General features: G+C 43.0%; 1 protein-coding gene across 1 annotated transcript in view; it reads right to left on the bottom strand.

The window, feature by feature from the left end:
• The window catches only part of TMEM45A (transmembrane protein 45A), a 27,995-nt gene extending 20,539 nt beyond the window's left edge, over positions 1-7,456 (bottom strand). The window contains exon 1 of the mRNA XM_009289717.1: positions 7,428-7,456. The gene's annotated coding sequence lies outside the window, so the exon portion shown is untranslated. The remainder of the gene's footprint in view (positions 1-7,427) is intronic.
• Between the last annotated feature and the right edge of the window lie 7,790 nt (positions 7,457-15,246).

Raw genomic sequence — 15,246 nt, 5'->3', positions numbered from 1 at the left:
GGCAGAGCCAAATAAAAGGGGCTCGCGGAAAGCGGGGCTTCGGGGGGATCCGGCGCTGCCCGGTGCCCGCCCCCGCTCCTGCCCCTCTTTCCAGGAAAAGCAGCCGGGAGCGGGCAGGGCTGGCGGCGGGGCTCACGGCCGGAGGCAGCGGCTCCCGCTAGCCCGGGCAGGCTAGGAAAAGTAGAAAAAGTAGAGAGACTTTCTGACACACAAACCCGCCTTTGATCGCTGCATGTAACAGAGGCTTTTTTTAATTTGCCTTTTTTTTCCCCTCCCGTGGTTTTCTCCACGAAAATGAGCACCCGTGGCTGTAGTTCCTGTAATTTCGCAGGAATGTATGGCAGAGCTCTGAAGCCAAAAGAAGAATGTCTAAAAATAAAATCGAAAGGATGGAGCCACAGTTTTATTTGCAAATGTCATGCTGTAGGAAACGGCGTTAGTGACATTACTGAATCATTCACGGTATAATGAAAGGCATCTTATACTGCACCACCTCTGTTACATTAGCCAGCAGACAACACCAACGAAATCCTCAAGTCTTACATATGGAAAAATCCTCCTTTGAGGTATTTGCCAGGAAGTTGTGATAATCAGGTTTTGAAGCTCTGTTTAAACTACACCAGAAGCCTCCCTGACCCTTTCCACCCCTGTCAGCATCAAGCTCTTGTGTTGCCACCCTCCGCTGTGGCTGTTGGAATAGCCAAGCCGAGGTGCAACTCTCCCCACCAGGTAGTCATAACTTGGACTAAATTCTGAGACCCCCCCCAAGGCCCCTAATTTAAGATTTCTGCTTTTCAGGATCCAAAAGCTTTTTTGCTTTGGGAAATTTGTGGGTGAAATTAACTCCGTGTAAAGATTAAAATTTAAATCAACAGCGCATTTCTGTTTGACACTTTTTCACCCTCAGTTATCTTCTCAGACAACTCCGTCTATGCCTGTCTCTTTAGTACAAAGTGGCACTTTCACTATCAGATAAATAGTAGTCCAGCAAATACCCTTCAGCATCTGGCAAGCAGATGCCTTTGCAGGTTGGGTGATGTAATGAGTACAGAGAAAAACGCAATTAATATTTTCCAGAAGGACCACCTCTTTGTAAACAGTGTTTCAGAAATCCAGCCTCCGTGGCAGCTGCTCCCCTCTCCTAGTCTGAGCGACTTCTTTTGCAATTTTTTTTAGGTGGCAGAACGCATCTCAGGTAATGGCATTAATTCCTACCTAATGGATATCCTTCTGTTGCAAAAGAGTTTTCAGTTAGACTGAGCTAAATCAGTCAAAGAAACTGATATTTGTAATTACCTCATCTATTTACCACTGGTTTGAAGTGTTTGTCTTGGCAGTGGAGCAAAAATAACTTCCCGGGATTCCTCGCTTCCATCCATACTTAAGATGACTTAAAAGTGTTTCTAAGTAACAATTAGTGTCTCCAATGTCCAAAACTCCAATTAGCATCCCAGAAACCCTGCAGGCATTCTGCAGTTCTGCAAGGAACATGGCAGTGCGCATTAAAGTAACCACAGAGAAGTCCATGCGTAGAATATTCTATAAAACTGTTAGGGACTACAGGAACAACAAAGCATCCTTTGCAATTTTTTACCAAAGGACAACAAGAGGCCAACAGCACTGCTACATTCAGTCAAGTTCAGACCTTCCTTCGTTTTCAACTTATTCTTTTTACCTTATTCCAAAGTTAGGAAATTAATTCACCGTACCTGTTCCAAACTTAGGATACATACCTAACACGCAGGCAGGCAACTGAGCCCTCCTCTAGCTGGAGGAATAGAGCATTCACCCATCTCTGAAAGGGCTACGTGTGCTTCCCAAACTCCGGTTCGTCAAAGGAGACAGGAAATTATATAACACTTGTCTTGCGTGCTGGGGCAATGTATTCTGAGAATTAATACAAACAACGGCAAATACCTTAAAGAAAATTTAAATATGTAAAAATTAAGTAAAATAAGTGAAAAAGACTTGTTCAGATCATAGTGTGTTTTCCTGCCTGTTCAGGCTTGTTTTCTACAATACAATTGTAAGAGACAATTAAAATTACTAATAGATCCAGTTTACCAGTTTGTAACTAATAACATATTGGATCCATTCCACTCTTCTTCCTGCTTAACGTGTCCATCAGCAAAAGAACAATTGCCTTTAGATGCTTAACATTGTAGTGAGTGTTAGGTCTGTGCTATGAATGATTCTGGATGACCACTCAATACTTGAATGGCATGGGTTTGATGTGATTAACATTGCTTTTGCTGTATGGTAAAATGACCATGCTGTATAGTAAAATGACCACGTAATCATACCATGTATCCTCTCTGACATGGTAAATCCTATTCACTCAGTAAGAACAAGCTATCAAGTAACTGCAGACAAAAACTGTGGTTTCTAAGATAGAAAAGCAAGATTCTCTGAACAATACAGCCCAGGTGTGTGATTTATGTCTGCCCATCTGACAAACAAACTTATTATTTCCATATGCCCTGTGTCCTATTTTTGCCTGGAAAAATTCCTTCATAATTGGGAATCCCTCCATTCTTGCTGGAGTTAAAGTACATAGCATCCACAAAAATCATTAAGGAACACGCTTTAAATAAATCTCAATTGGTCTTGAGTCCCTAAGACGCTTGCAAAGGAGACTTTTTATAGGCATTTGTTTGGTTGTTCACTGCTGATATTGAGCATTGCACCTGAAGCAAGTCATAAAAACGTTTCTTCATGGCTAAGCCCAAATGCTATGAAATGAATTTGCAATTAGTGCTTGAACTGCATTTCACAGAAGTTACCTGAATGAAACATTACAAGGCCAAATGTCTGTGGCTCCGAGCCCCACAGCTCTATTACGTTGCATTTAATACTGCGCCTAGTTCTTTACTGCATCAGAGTTATCATAGGTATCAGGCACTTACATCAACCATATCTCTGTACTTCACCATTTGCCCACAGTCGCACATCCCTGCCTTGATCCAAATACTCATCAGTACATTATAGACAAATCAGAGTTATACATGTTTTAGGATTACTGTAACATCTGCAGTTTGGCCAAGAAAGCAAGTTGTAGCACTTGGAGGCATGTGAGCTGGTTTCAGCCTAGTCGCTTGGGGCAATGGTACCTTTAGCAAACAGTGGAAGCAGACGCCACCATAACCTTGCTCTCCGAGTTGTTTCTACAGGGCTCTGGCAGCTGCACTCTGTGCCTTTGGCCTTTGCTGCTCTTACCTTGGCTGGCTGCATTCGTGCCAGCCTGCCTCCTGAGGAGGCCACCTGGCCTCCAGCACGGTTATAGAGTAGAGATGTGCAACATCGTGGCCCTGCACAGTCAGGGGATGAAGCTAACCATGGACCTCCTGAGCCTAGTCCAGTCCAACAGGACACATTCATGACGTGTCTGACTAAAAACTGAAGTGAAACATCTATCTGCTCCCTTGGACGCTTCAAGTCTAAGATGTGCTGTGTGTAGGTATCTCTGTAGCACCACATCTAATTTATAGCTGATGAAATGTAGCATATAAGTGTAGCTGACACTGATAAAATAATTGATCTCCAGACAGAGTGCCCAGAAAGTTAAACAAATAATTCTGGCCTTGCAAAGTTTATGCAACAGTTGAAAAAAGAGCAAATACATGTATTGGCTATGCCTTGAGAAAAAGCAAACATTGACGTTCTGTTTTCAATACAAGTTGTAACAAGCAAAATAAATAAAAAGTGAATTTCAGTACAAAGACCCATCTTATGACAGTCCAATTTTTGAAGTGCTAACAGGGATATTTGCTCTTGGATGGATTTAGAAGATACGGGTTTACATCTGTAAAGTTTAAAAATGCTTCTAGGCCTAATCCTGCCATCAGTAAAAAATGTAGTTACATTATACATGGCATTTATAAATTATTACTTTTTATAATTATTAATTATGTTGTTGTTATTTGAAGTACTTTTTGGCTTTTTACAAGTAGCCTGTGTAAGAAACTTTTTTTTCAAGTTTGTATCCTTGCTGTGCATTAATCAGCAATTTGTCAAGCTGACTCCTAGCGTATAAAAATGTATCCCCCCTTATGAAAGTCTTTCATCTAGAAGAACATGCAAAAACAATCACGGAGAAAAATAGTCAAAAGAGCTCATCTTACCCCTATCCGCATTAAGAGAGGAACAGCAATGACTGCAGGTGCAATACCTGAAACAATCTATAATTCATGGGTAATTGGCTATGTTTCAAGTTCATTAGAGTCCTTTGAACTAATCTAGCAATTTGGCATGGGGAATCCAGTGCAATAAAGCCAGAAATGCCAAGCGTATTAACGGTAAGAATTTTGTCCCCAGACTTCTCCATTTCCGTATAATGATGATTCAGAACAGAGAAATCTGGGAAAAACAGAAGCATTAGGAGAAAGTAGTTTGCAGAGCCCGAATATTTTTCTTCTCAGAGTGTCAGTACTTGAAATGAATATATGCCTTGACACTGAGCACTGTGCAGGTGAGGTCTTCTACAGTACAAACATGTCTAAAAATTATGATCCCTGTCCCCCCATTGCAGATTAAGAATCTTTGCTTATTCTTCCCTTGTATGTATCGGCTGAATAAGAGCAAAGATGATTTTTAAGGCTGCAAATGCCACCACAGAAGTTTGAAATGTGGAATGACATTTCTTTTTACTACGTTTTAGCTTGTGAAGCAAATTTTGAATTAGAAAGTAAGAGATTATTCATGCTGGGGAAAATGATGTGCACTAACCTGGCATTTTTCGGTGGAGGATGGTCAGCAACAGATTAGTCGAACAATGTCTACAACAGCGTAAGTTCTCAATAGTGTCAGGTAGTGGGAAGCTCATCTGGTGTACTCACTCGGGGTCAAATACCAAGCCAAGTCCTAGTTTATCAGTTGTTGCAGAAGTTGGGACGTGGAGATACAAAGCAGAGGGCTGTGGGAAAACAAGGGATAATCTGCCAGCTGAGGAAAGAAACGGCGGCTGCAAGAACTAGAAACTCTCCCTGCCTCTGTCAGGGTCGTTTCTAGATGAGTTACCTGCATGTCTGTGTTTGGCTGATGGTTTCTTATTTTGGGGCACCTGGTAGGAGACATCTAGGTTATAGATTTATAGAAGCACCAAGCACTCAGAACAGCAAATGAAGTTGCTGGAGCAGTTAGTTAAAATATAAAGTGTTCTGAACAAATGTCAGGGCTGACAGAGTATGCAAAAAGGTGTAGTGAATCATAATAAAAAGTTCCCAGTTCCCTGGAAATAGTATCTCCTCACCTTAGATACACCCTGTGATGACAATCATGTTTGCAAAACATTCAGAGGCTGCAGGAAAGCTACCCCAGAAAACCTCACGAAGCAGCTGGCAGCTCTGAATTCAGTGCACTCTCTGGGTTGTACGGTGATAAATGGGGCTCGTAGTCACACATTTAGTCCAGGAAATGTAGAGACCGGCTTCATTCCCAGACGCTGTCCTGCTTTTACACTAAATGAGGCGCTAGTCCCATGGGAAAAATAATATGCAGTCAAACGATTAAATCGTCACATAATACACATTGTGTGGGGGAAGGGAAGAGGGGGCTGAACTATGCTTCCCAAGGCAGCATTAGGTCTGGATTTGTCCAGCTTTTGAGAGTTTAACTTTGTAAACCTAATGGTGTGTTCTTTCGACTTTTTTTATGATGCAACTTTGTCTTCCTCATTGTTTTGTTAATTTTTGTTCTCTCTGTCTCTGACTCGCTTGCTATGTTCAGCACGTACCTCGGGTGAGTCAGGAGAGAGGGCTAGCCAGGGGAGGACATCAGGGTGAACAACCCTCTGGACAGAGACACGAGGCAGAAAGAACAGGATGGGAAAATTGGCCAGTTGAGCAGTGATGTGAAAAGCACCAGCTGTAGCCCAGCCTAGGGAGAAAGAGGGAAAAACGATTTTCCAGGGGAAGAGGAAAAGCGAGAGCAGGAGCACAGCTGTGGGAGGTGAGCGTGGAGGGACGGGGAGGTCAGAGAGCCGGTGGTGCTGCATGGGCATTGCCTCCTGCAAGCCTTTTTGCTCGGCTCTCCTGCAGCACGGCAGGTAATGTCCTGCTGCTCACCGTACAGAGCAAGGGCATGCAGCTGTTGTGGTACCGGTCTTCATCCCATGGGACATCAGGGTCAGAAGAGCTCTTGTGCAAAAAAGTTACACACACACACACATTTATCACACACATGAAAGAGAAAGAGCAGTAATAAGGAAGGAGACCATCCAAGCATCACAAAAGTCTCTGTGTCCAGGTGCAATATTCCCTGGAGACAAACGCTTTCCCCTTGGTCACTGTCCTCCCAGCCAGCTCCTTGCAGCCATGGCCAAATGTCCTGTCTCACTGGGACCTGGATCCTTCTGTCTCCTGCCTGGCTATCGGTTAGCGAATCTCTGCCCTCCCAAAGCACCTGAATGTACAGCACCCCCACCCCAGGTCCTTGCCATCAACCCAAAACACTTCTTACAAACCAGCTCCCTCCCAAAGGTGGCTCTGGGCTCTCTCCATCACACTCGTCCCCAGGGACGCCCTAATCAGACAGCCCCATGAAAAAACCCAGCCTGAGCTCCTCATCCCTGGCCTCACCAACCCTGCTCCTGAGCCAGCCGCCAAGTCACAGCTGCAGTGGTGCTTCAGTGTTAACTCACTCGGCTCTTCCTCCCCTTTGCTTTAATCCTGGCGCTGCCAGGGTAGGCAGGGCCACTTCCACAGCGCTGACTCCCACCTGGTCCCGCCTCTCTGCCAGGTTTCCCACGGCATTGAAATTTCCATCGGCCCGTGAGTTAGTATATATTGGCACAGACGCCTTATAAACACAGGCATGCTTGAACGTGAGTTTGAACTCGCTGGGCAATGTTGGATGTAATGGGATCACAGACAGTCAGCTAAGCAGCTTTGTAGGAAAAGGCCATGGTAGGGAAGCAGGGGAGTGACAGGGAGAAGGCTGTGCCAGGGCAAGAAAGCGGAAGGAAAGCAGAGAAACACAGGGAGAGCTTGAAAAATAATAGTTTGTGGCCAGGCAGGGGGGAGCGGTGAACAGAAACCCACAGTATGGCACACTTGTCCCGGGAGACGCAGAGGTACAAACGCCTAATTGTTATATATAAAATATATATATATATATATATAAAATGTTATTTGGTAGCTTGGTAAACAGGCACAATAAAAATGAAGTGACCAAGTAATTTAGCAAGCCAGTGATTGGTGTAAAAGGGACAAAGGGTGATTTCTAATCCTGGGTCTCCTGCTGAATTTCCCAGCCAGAGCATCCTCTTTAAATTGAAAAAGGAAAAATAAAAAAATCTACTATCAGCTTTGTTTTGACATTCCTGTGACTTACTTCGATTGTTTTAAGAAATTCAGTTGGTTTATCCCCTTTTTGTTTCTGAGCAAATGTATGTATTTATTTGACAGAACATAGGAACTGATCCTGCCAACATGTCCATTTGTGCTTCATTTCACAACCATGAGTAATCCCCCTGCAATTAGCATACTCGCATGTATTTGGAGAATGAAGTTCAGTGTGGATTTATGTCTCCAGATTTCCTCTGAAATAACAGTGAGAGGCCAAGGACTGTACCTCACATTAACTGTGCAAACAAGCTGAGTGGTTTAAGACTCCTGCTGCTCCCCAGCCACTTATTTCTGCCTGCTGCCAGATGCACCCTCAGAGCAGAGCTGCCCGACAGGAGTGCATCCCTGCCCTTTGCCGTTGCAGTTCGCAGCCCAGCAAAGTGGCACAAACCGCTTTGGACCAGCCGAAATGCGGGTGGACGTGCCACTCGGCTCACTTTGCTATGGACTGTTGTAGAGCAGAGGTGGTGTTTGGTGAATGGAGATGTTTTGAAATGTATTGTAAAATATAGATTACTTTCAGCTATGTTGCATACGAAAAGTACTTGTAATGTTTATTTTTTTCTGGGTGACATAGGAGAACAGGAGGAATGGAGATTTCTCTGCTAGTTAAGGCTGGGTGAGATCTGGGTTTGAAAAGTCAATCTGCACACCTGACAAGTAAAGAAGAGTCATGAAACTATTCATGGAAACCTGTATAGACCTGCTAAATGTAACTTACACACTCTGGAAGGAAAATGTTCCTTTTAAAAAAAAATTCTTGTTAAAAGCAAAGGCTTTGATTAATCTTTCTACATTTACACTTATAGAATAGCATGTGCTGCTTATGAGAAAAAAATGCTATTGCTTTTTCTCTCTGAGAAACTTCTGGCATCACATATAATTATTCCGTCAGAATAAACCTGGGGCAAGAAATATATTATCTTTCCTATAGTAAGGATTAGGGGAGAGCTTCCTAAAAGCTTTCTTGTATTTAACATTGAAAATACGGAAAGCAAGACCAAGCACTGGGAGCAGCAGTTCCCTTGGTGATGATACGGACATTTTGGCCGACGGGAGCAGCTCACCAGCTACAGGCAAGTATCTGAGGAAGGTTTCAGAGAAGCGTGGGCAGACAAACCACCTTGGTTTCTGGGTGCGGGGTGGAAGCTGCTGAACCCCAGGGCTGCCACAGAGGTGAAGAGAAGCTCGGCTGGGTGTACGGGAGGAGCAGCTCCCAGCGCAGGAGCTGGGTGAGCTGTCTCTGACGTTGGTCACCCGTTGATCCCAAGGAAAGCAGCAGCTATGGGGACCTCCATCCCTCTGCAGGGGTTGCTGCTCATCCCTTCCCTCCAGCCTGGGCATTCAGTGTGCATGTGGGTGGGGGCACCCAGGCCTACACCAGCAGCTCTCGGACCGGTTAAAGGAGGGGAGTGTGGGCTGCATCCTGGAGATGGAGGGCAGTGGAAGAGGGCAGTTTGGGAAACAAACTCCTGCAGCGAGGAGCTGCCAACTAGTGATTCAGCAATATAGGATCTCCAGAGCCAGATCAAGGTCTTCTGCTGACCACGGGGTAAATATTGCAGTCCCTAATACCAGACTAAACTCTGCCATGGGTTTCAGTGTATATTGATTTCCTTCATATCAACAAAAGTCGTAATTGAACAACACAGGGCAAAATTTGACCATACGGTCCTGTGCTCTTGGTTATGTTCTTTTTGCTGTTGTCTCCTACTGGCACTGTAATTAATTTTAATCTCAAACTCGTGCTTGCAGCAGACTACAGTGCATGTTCTCACTCCATATCGACAGACTCCCTCTGCTGGAAAATGGTTATATATGTTATCTAGCCATTTAATGATGATAAGTGAAATAACTTGTAAACAATGTATTTTGTAGCAAATATGTAATTTTTATTTACACTGTCCATAGAATTTTAAAAATATTTTGACCTCTTCCCTAAACACTGGCATGTTTCTATGACACACACAGGCAGGAGTTAGGAGTTAGTTTTTATCATCAAAGTTGGACTCTGAACTGTATAAAAAGCCACAACATTTACAGTAACCTTGTAATGCATTAATCCACTGAGTAAAGTTTTGTTTTCTTTCTTCTTCTGTAACTGGAATCAAGCCTTGAACATTTCCCCTCTGTAGTCCTACAGGACCCTCTCTTCTTGACTTCATCACGGATGACAAGAGTCTGACACTGACTTTACAGAAGCACCTGGACACAACATGTTGGACAGATTGGTTTCTTTAGCAGCCACTTTTGAATACACTGTTAAAAGCAAATGGAAGAGAGTGCTAGCTGCTCTAGCTGCTCAGGATTTTAACACAGGAATTCCTGTCATTACCCAGGAATTTCGAGAGGTGTAGCTGATATATTCCCTTAAGAAATTAAGATCCCTGGTCCAAAACATTTACTGAATCAATGATATTAAGGAAATGAGGATACTATTATTAGATAAAGTCCTGTTATCATCAGAATAACTTCAGCAGGATCCAGACCAGACACAACTTTATTTTTTTCCAGAAGAATGTGGTATCCAGCGCTTTCTCTTTTTCCTTATTTGATACCAGACCAAAAAGTCTTGAGGTAAGGTTCTGTGTTTGAAAGTACAGCTAGTGTGGCAGTTACGCCTGCTTCTCTCACTCCACTCCACCAATGCATCTCAGATGCCACCTACAGAAACAACCTCCAAAGAGAGGAGTACTTAGTCCTCGGTCCCTTTCCTGAGGTTATCAATATAAGCACCAACTATACCACATTATTTGTCTCTATGGAGAGGAGTGAGCCAGACTCTCTGAACTCTTAAACATCGATTAGCCGGGAATTAGGAGAACTGTTTGCTCCTTCTCTGCAGTGCGAGCTCTGAACCACAGACATTGAAACACCAAGCTGCTTGCAGCTCCTTCAGAGCACTGGTGTTCCCCTTTTCTGCTAATACAGTTATTTAAAGAATGACACACACTGGCTGCAGCAGCTCCAGTGTGGCCCATCATCTTCACCTTGGTCTTTCCATCAGTGCAAAACTTTGCTAAAAACCATTAAGATGATACTGAGGATTCTCCCACCTTCTAGGTAGCATCTAGTAACGTAGAATTACTGCAGCAGCTTCAACACACAGATGTATCTCTTTCAGTCACCAGCATTCCAAGTTTAGTCAAGGTCTGGAGAATTTGATATATAAACCCCTTCCTCTACTCTCTACATTGCAAGTAACAGAAAATAAGGCCCTGGGAGTTTGTCACCTCTTTGTGAAAGTTGTGCATGCAGTGAAGTTCTGTGCTGCTGCCAGTCCCCAAGTCATCATGACAAGTAACACACGGATCCAAATCTTCCTCCTTCAAGTGAAAGGAAATTTTTATCAGTCTTAAATGACCTCAACTCAGAATTGCTTTTGATTAGGTAATCTAATTGTAATGAGTACCCTGAATGAGTGATGAACATTATGGTTGATGTCTGTTGACCATATAGTTGAGACCTGGATTATGCTACTGTGGGACTACATTTGTTCCATGCAAAAGGCATTAAAGGAATGGAAAATCTGTTTGAAGTAGCCTCATCTCCAGCTGTGTGTAGGTGGAACTTGGCACAATGGAGAAGGAGTTCATGAAAATTTTTTTTGCATCCCAAATTCTGGGCTAACCTGCCCCTGCCACTCCTGCACAGGTGAGAGCAGCCCAAAGTTACTTGGTTCTCCCTGAGTACTTTTTACTGCTGCTGGGACTGTCAGTGCAAAGGAATGCCCTAACCGTTCCTCTCTCTCAGGTATAAACTTGTGCAAGCTGTGGGAAGGCTAACCTAAAATCACTCCAGCTGTTTTCTGACAGCGAAAATTCTTTGTATGGGAGTCCTCAGGGAGCAGACCCACTAGATTTAAAATTCTTATGAGAGACATTTAAGATTTATTTTGTGCATATAGGAAGAGCAGAATATCAGCTGAGATCCATTGCATAAAGGTCCAGGAAGGGCTGCTTTCCAAAGGGCCCAAACCTTAGCATCCACCTCATATGAGATACGGCTGCAGGGAAGCCCAGGGGAACGGTGTCCATGAATCCTTCTGCTCAAGCTTTGGAGCAAAAAAAAGAGCTCCTTTTTGATACTTCAGTATCAGGAATAGGACGGATTCACCAGGCTGAGGGCTCTCTGTAAGGACTCCATCAACTTTTTGATGAAAATTCATATATAACATATATAACAATTCATATACAACAAGTTCTGGTGGGTCTTCTCAATACAACAACACTCTATCAATCAGTTTAGAAATATTGCATGAACTGAAGCATTTTGACAAACATATAAGAAGTACCAGAATGCATCAAATATGACAGAATATTAGTCTTTGATGCTCCTTTTATCACTTCTTTCTCCTATTTTTTGTCTGGCCTCAGAGACGAGACACAGCTGAGAGAAGTTATCTTTTTCCAAAGTACAGTAGAGACTTGGCTAGGATTCAGAGGGATCCTCCTAATAGGAGGAATATCATCTGTCAATCCAATCTAAAACAACAGACTAAATGAAAATCAACACCCTAGAGGCAATGTTTTCTATGATGAGTGGGTTTATTTTAGCATTTGTTCATACACAGTTACCTAAAGCTCTGGCACAACAACTGCAGGCAGCGCATTATCTATGAAGTTTGTTGGATTTCAATATTCACTTCTCTCATTGAATGACTGGATTTTGGCTGCGATATCCTTCTGGACATATTTCAAGACCTGTTTGTTTTCAATGGTTTTGGCAGATGGCTGTATAAACTCAAGGTCCCATGATTATGATTCATTTCTCTGTGAATAATTTTGGTTATCACATTTGATTATATCTCTATGTGATTTTATACTATTCATAAGTACACTGAATGCATTCAGAGCCAGGGCTGTGCTTACCCAAATACTTTCTTTTGTGCTAAAGAACAAAAAAGTACAGGTGAACATTTTCATTTTTTCATATTTAATATTAGGTTTCTTTTTTAATGGGTATTATATTCTTGTTCAGTTATATATCGTGGTTGTTTTGTTTTATTTATGCGTTTAAATATTTCCCATTTTTTTCCTAGAAAGGATTGTTGTGAGCATGTACATAAATATAGCTATTGCTTCATTTTGCCTTTGTGGGGTCAGGCATTTTATATACTAATATGTGATATGCTAACAAGTACCCAAAATTTAATCCATCCTCAAAACCATGCTGCAATTAAGCAATACCTGAGAAGCATGTAAGCATAATTATTTTGCTTTGGGAATGTCCACCTAAAAGATGAGGTAACCACGCTTGACGTTCTCTTCTTAGCCCTCTCAGAAAACACTGGGGTATAACTGGATCTTGCTCTTGAAATGCTTGTATGTACCCATGCTGTAACTTCCCACAGGAGCACTTTCTAGTTAGCCTGAAGTGCTGGGAAGGACCCACAGAGGTGAGCATTTTACCAGAGCGTGGTCTCCCACCCTTGAGCCGCAGCAAGTCTAAAATGTCCTTCACGGGCCTCTGAGTCATGTCAGCTTTCAACAGCCAGCCCACAGTGGGAGTGTCAGCCTACTTCTGCTGCCTGCTGGTTCCCCTCATTGTAAAACTGTTCCAGGTTTTTAACATTACTTGTTAATAAGCATTTTGGAAAAGATATTTTTTGGTCCCTTTGGCTTTGCTTCCCACTAACTGACCTCCTTCGTGTCCAAGATTTGGACTCTGATGCAACTTGTAGCCGTCCCACTCTTGGAAAGAGCAGAAAAAGCAAACAGTGTTTGCCTAGGAATGGGTGTGTGTGCAGAAAACGCCCACAGCCAGCCCAGCTGCTCTGGGAATTGGGGATGGGAATCAAGGCAGTGACTATTTTTTATGTCAGTCATGACCAAACTAGTGACCTACTATGAAAATGAAAACCCTGTAGAGTCTTTCTGACTACTTGTATATCCCAATTCCAGTTTCTGTGGAAATAGAAATATCAGCCATGCCATTGCGATCCGATTCCTCTTCGGATCATGGTTGTTTTGTTTTATTTATGCATTTAAATATTTCCCATTTTTTTTCCTAGAAAGGATTGTTGCGAGCATGTACATAAATATAGCTATTGCTTCATTTTGAAGAATTTTCATGTAATGAGCATGTGTTGCTCTGAACTCTATCAACTAGCAGCAATACTTGAAGATCATCTTCCAGTTGAGGAGGACATCAGCACAGAGCTTCCCAGACTTGACACCATCGCACCCTGACATGTCCCTGAAACATCCCTTAAAATACATGCCAGAGAAGAGAGCCACAATCAGCAGTTATGTTAAGTTAGAGATTTAGGACAAAGAGAGGAGACAAAGAATCTGGCTCACCAAGTCAAAACGAATATTTTTAGGATCAAAGCTGTAAAATGGCAGAGAGTCATTATCATTCCTAACACACTAAACACCTCTTCATCACCTTCCTTCCCAAATGCCCAATTCATTATGGAATAATTGTTAACTTCTGTGGAGAATGATTTCATTCTATCATGCAAATTTCGGTCTTTCTAAGTAATACTATTGTATGAGACTACACGGGACTAAACTGGAAAGGGCTGCTGGTCCAATCAGGCAAGGTATGAAGCAAGAGAAAACACTTTTGAGTAAACATTTTTTAGTGATTTAAGGAGGACAGTGTTGAGGACATTATTTGAAAGCTTCTGTTTCCAGAGTCACACCACGGGGCTGATGGGCCAGCCCAGAAAGGACATAAACACTTACAGACTCTCCTATTTGAGAGATGGGGTTTAGTGATAAACACGGGAGCTGTTTGCTGCCAGACCTGCTAGGCTGCCTCGGTGGCAGTGAGGCTTGCCTGTGCTTTGATGGAGATGGTAAACAGCAAGTTGGAGCCAGGCACATATGGCTTTTCTATTTTAGCTCTTTTCAGTGCTTTCTTTTCATCAGGAGTGATGTACAACCAGCACGTTAATCTCACGAATACAAGAGTTTTGCAAATTCTGCTGGGATACAGCTGGGCCTGTTGAGTTAACCTGGATGGAAAACAGGAGGAGGAGGCTGATGGTCTGAAATCCAGGCAAAGCTGGTGCAGCCACGGCATTCAGCTCTCAAGGGATGTGAGGGCAGGCTGCTACATGAAAGGATGTATGTGAGAGGTTTTATCTGAGGAACTCAGGCATAGCTGGCCATGTCCCTTTCTATCCAGGTCTACTGTAATGAAGTCTTCAAATTAAGGCTATAAAAGGAAAGCCATCTGCATGGAAGTTTTGGCTGAGAGAAGAACTTCATGAAAATCCAATCTGGATTGGGGAGGACAGGACCTATGCATAGGAACAACATTTTTCAGTCAGATTTATTCATTTATAATATATGTTACCAGGCAAGAAGCAATTTACAAGTATCAGCAAGGGTTCGATTGCTTTCTTATATATCCCCCAAAGCCCTGCTTAAAAAGAAAAACAATCCTTTAATGGAGATAAGTGTTACAAAGTCTTAAGGATGCCCTAAGCTTTTAAAAGGTTGAACATTCAAAATTAAGGCTATAAAGTAAAATAATAAGATCTTTGTTAATTACAGGAAATCACAGGAAGAATACCCAGCAGACTTTGACTTTTGCTCATGACTTCATTAGTCTTCACTCTTCTCTAACTGTACTATCCAAAGCAGGCTTTCTCTATACTAGGCCTGGGGAAATTACTCTCAAAGAGGGCAGTGTTCTTCTCTGCAGGGAAGACTTACATGTCGAAGAAGGGGGGACATGCTGGGGGGTGTAGGGGTGTGTATGTGTGTATGAGCATGTGGAGGTGTATTTCCTCTGCATATGCGAGCAGGATAAACCCCCCATAATCCAAGAGGAAGCAGTCAATGACCTGCTACGCCACCTGGATGCTCACAAGTCTATGGGGCCAGAGGGGATCCACCCGAGAGTGCTGAGGGAGCTGGCGGAGGAGCTCACCAAGCCACTCTCCATC

Source organism: Aptenodytes forsteri, unplaced genomic scaffold, assembly GCF_000699145.1.
Source record: "Aptenodytes forsteri isolate BGI_AS27 unplaced genomic scaffold, ASM69914v1 Scaffold61, whole genome shotgun sequence".
Classification (NCBI taxonomy): Eukaryota; Metazoa; Chordata; class Aves; order Sphenisciformes; family Spheniscidae; genus Aptenodytes; species Aptenodytes forsteri.
Note: the sequence above shows the minus strand (reverse complement) of the source record. Positions and strands in the feature narration are given on the sequence as shown.